The sequence below is a fragment of the Arachis duranensis genome, chromosome 4 (genome assembly GCF_000817695.3).
Source record: "Arachis duranensis cultivar V14167 chromosome 4, aradu.V14167.gnm2.J7QH, whole genome shotgun sequence".
NCBI lineage: Eukaryota > Viridiplantae > Streptophyta > Magnoliopsida > Fabales > Fabaceae > Arachis > Arachis duranensis.
This window is the reverse complement of record NC_029775.3, coordinates 26,344,919-26,349,000: the sequence shown is the minus strand read 5'-3', so window position 1 is coordinate 26,349,000 and position 4,082 is coordinate 26,344,919. Positions and strand designations below refer to the sequence as shown.

Sequence of the window (4,082 nt, the reverse complement as noted above, 5' to 3'; positions counted from 1 at the left end):
GCACTCTCTCTTGGGATTTTCTTCTGTATTGCTTGGGAGAGTGCTAGGAGGAGTTTCAGTAACTCTTTTACTCAGTTAACCCACTTGTGCCTCCAAATTTATAATGGAGGATCTTGTTTCATTCATGAAACTTAGTGTGGTCTTAGATAGATCAGAGACTATGGTTGCTAAGCCAGAGCGATTCTGCTCAGAGTTCTCTATCTGTTGCTGAGAAGATGATGGAAAAGGCTTGCTATTGCTAACCCTATTTCTTCCACCATTATTGTTGTTGAAGCTTTGTTGAGGCTTCTGTTGATCCTTTCATGATAAATTTGGGTGATTTCTCCATGAAGAATTGTAGTTGTTTCCATAGGGTTCTTCCATGTAATTCACCTCTTCCATTGTAGGATTCTCAGGGTCATAAGCTTCTCCTTCAGAGGAAGCTTCTTTAGCACTGCCAGATGCAGCTTACAATCCAGTCAGATTCTGAGAAATCATATTGACTTGCTGAGTCAATATTTTGTTATGAGCCAATATGGCATTTAGAGTATCAATCTCAAGAACTCCTTTCTTTTTGTGTTGTCCCATTGTTCACAGGATTTCTTTTAGAAGTGTACATGAACTGGTTTATTGCAACCATTTCAATGAGTTCCTGAGCTTCTACAGGCGTTTTCTTCAGATGAATAGATCCACCTGCAGAAAGGTCTAATGACATCTTGGATAACTCAGACAGACCATCATAGAAGATACCTATGATGCTCCATTCTGAAAGCATGTCAGAAGGACACCTTCTGATCAATTGCTTGTATCTTTCCCAAGCTTCATAGAAGGATTCACCTTCCTTTTGTTTGAAGGTTTGAACTTTCACTCTAAGCTTACTCATCTTTTGAGGAGGAAAGAATTTAGCTAAGAAGGCATTGACAAGCTTTTTCCAAGAGTTCAGGCTGTCTCTAGGTTAAGAGTTCAACCATATACTAGCTTTGTCTCTTATAGCAAAAGGGAAAAGCATAAGTCTGTAGACCTCGGGATCAACTCCATTGGTCTTAACAGTGTCACAGATTTACAAAAATTTAGCCAATAACTGATGAGGATCTTCCAATGGAAGTCCATGAAACTTGCAATTCTGTTGCATCAGAGAAACTAATTGAGGCTTAAACTCAAAGTTGTTTGCTCCAATGGCAAGAATAGAGATGATTCTCACATAGAAGTCGGGAGTAGGTGCAGTAAAGTCACCAAGCACCTTCCTTGCATTGTTAGCACTGTTGTTATTTTCGGCTGCCATGTCTTCTTCTTTTTCGAAGATTTCTGTCAGGTCCTCTCTAGAGAGTTGTGCTTTAGCTTCTCTTAGCTTCCTCTTTAGAGTCCTTTCAGGTTCAAGATCAGCTTCAATAAGAATGCCTTTATCTTTGTTCCTACTCATATGAAAGAGAAGAGAACAAAAAAGTATGGAATCCTCTATGTCACAGTATAGAGATTCTTTGATGTGTCAGAGGAAAAGAAGAATAGAAGGATGAGGTTAGAGAGAGGAATTCAAACTTATAGAGAGAGAAAGGGGATCCAAATTATTAAGAGAGGAAGAGTGTTAGTGATTAAATAGAAAGAGATGAGAGAGAGAGAGTTTTCAAAAATTAAAAAGGATTTTTGAAAAAGTGGTTAGTGATTTTCGAAAAAGATAAGAAATAGTGATTAGTTGAAAAAGATTTGAAAATCAATTTTTGAAAAGTTAAGAAGTTAGAAAAGATTTTTGAAATCAAAATTTGAAAAAGATATGATTTGAAAAAGATTTGATTGAAAAAGATATGTTTGAAAAGATATGATTGAAAAATAAATTTGATTATTAAAAAGATATGATTGAAAAGATATGGTTGAAAAAGATTTGATTTTTAAAATTGATGACTTCACTAATAAGAAATTAAAAGATATGATTCTAAAATTCAAATATTGAACCTTTCTTAACAAGAAAGTAACAAACTTGAAATTTTTGAATCACAACATTAATTGTTAGCAAGGATTTTCAAAAAATATCAAAAGAAAAAGGAAAAAGATTTGATTTTGAAAAAGATATGATTGATAAGAGAGGATATGAAAAAGATAAGATTTTGAAAAATTAGTTTTAAAACTTGAAAAATTGAAAAAGATTTGAATTGAAAACAAAACTACCTCCTTGGTGCTATCCTGGCGTTAAATGCCCAGAATGGTATCCATTCTGGCGTTTAATGCCCACTTGGCTACCTTCTTGGGCATTAAACGCCAGAAATCTTTTTTTACTAGGTGTTTTGAACGCCCAGCTTTTTCTCTGTAATTCCTCTACTGTATGTTCTGAATCTTCAATTCTTTGTATTATTGACTTTAAAGGACGTAATTTTGAATTTTTTTTGAATTTATAATGATGAGAGAGAAAAACAACAAAATGAAACTAATCATAAAAAACTAAGAACAAATAAACAATGCAGGCAAGAACACTTTGAATGTCAAGATGAACATTGATGAGCGAATAATTTATACGCTTTTTGGCATTGTTTTTACATAGTTTTTAGTATGATTTAGTTAGTTTTTAGTACATTTTTATTAGTTTTTAAGCAAAATTCACATTTCTGGACTTTACTATGAGTTTGTGTGTTTTTCTATGATTTCAGGTATTTTCTGGCTGAAATTGAGGGACCTGAGCAAAAATCTGATTCAGAGGCTGAAAAAGGACTATTGATGCTGTTGGATTTAGACCTCCCTGTACTCGAAAAGGAATTTTTGGAGCTACAGAAACTCAAATTGCGCGATCTTAATTGCATTAGAAAGTAGACATCCAGGGCTTTCCAGAAATATATAATAGTCCATACTTTGCCCGAGTTTAGATGATGCAAACTGGCATTCAACTCCAGCTTTCTGCCCTATTCTGGTGTGAAACACCAGAAACAAGTTGCAAGTTAGAGTCAAACGCCAGAAACAAGTTACAAACTGGTGTTTAACTCCAAAGAAGGCCTCTACATGTGAAAGCCTCAATGCTCAGCTCAAGCACACACCAAGTGGGCCCGGAAGTGGATTTCTGCATCATTTACTTACTTTTGTAACCCTAGTAACTAGTTTAGTATAAATAGAACTTTTTACTATTGTATTTGGGGAGGATGGCCATTCGGCTATGCCTAGACCTTGTTCTTATGTATTTTCAACGGTGGAGTTTCTACACACCATAGATTAAGGTGTGGAGCTCTGCTGTTCCTCGAGTATTAATACAAAGTACTATTGTTCTTCTATTCAATTCATGCTTATTCTTATTCTAAGATATTCATTTGCACACAAGAACATGAAGAATGTGATGATTATGTGACACTCATCACCATTCTCACTTATAAACGCGTGATTGACAACCACTTCCGTTTTACATGAAAACAAGCTTGAATGTATATCTCTTGGATTTCTAATCAACGATTCACATTGACTCCCCTCTGACAATGGGGCATCTGAATCTGAGATTAGAATCTTCATGGTATAAGCTAGATTCTATTGGCAGCATTCTTGAGATCCGGAAAGTCTAAACCTTGTCTGTAGTATTTGATAAACCCCATTTGTAGGGTTTATCTTGTGCTTGATTTAAGGGATTTTATGACCTTTTACCCACATTTATTCAATGAAATAGCATGGTTTTATAACTTCTCCCTTAATTGTGCTTAAGAGTGAAAACATGCTTTTTAGGACCTAAAATAGCTAAATCTAATTCTCTTTGATTCTATTAGATGCCTTGATATGTTTGTTAAGTGATTTAAGGTTTAGGAGGCAAAGATTGGATCAAGGGAATGAAGAAAGAAAGCATGAAAAGTTGGAAAACTCATGAAGAAATGAAAGAACCGGAAAGCTGTCAAGCCGACCTCTTCGCACTTAAATGACCATAACTTGAGCTACAGAGGTCCAAATGATGCGGTTCCAGTTGGGTTGGAAAGCTAACATCCGGGGCTTCGAAACGATATAAGATTTGTCATAGTTGCTACACGTATGGTGGCGCTCACGCGCATAGTACACGCACGCGCTGTTGCTGCCACCTGGTTCACTTAAAGCAAAACGTGGCCAGCGAATTCTAAAGCCTTGTGGGCCCAATCCAACTCATTTCTGAT

At 35.8% G+C, this 4,082-nt stretch overlaps 1 non-coding gene across 1 annotated transcript; it reads left to right on the top strand.

Annotated features, from left to right (window-relative positions):
• Positions 1-748: 748 nt before the first annotated feature.
• Positions 749-856, top strand: LOC127747068 (small nucleolar RNA R71). The gene has a single exon (XR_008008872.1). It is a non-coding gene; the product is annotated as a small nucleolar RNA R71 (small nucleolar RNA).
• The last annotated feature ends 3,226 nt before the right edge of the window (positions 857-4,082 follow it).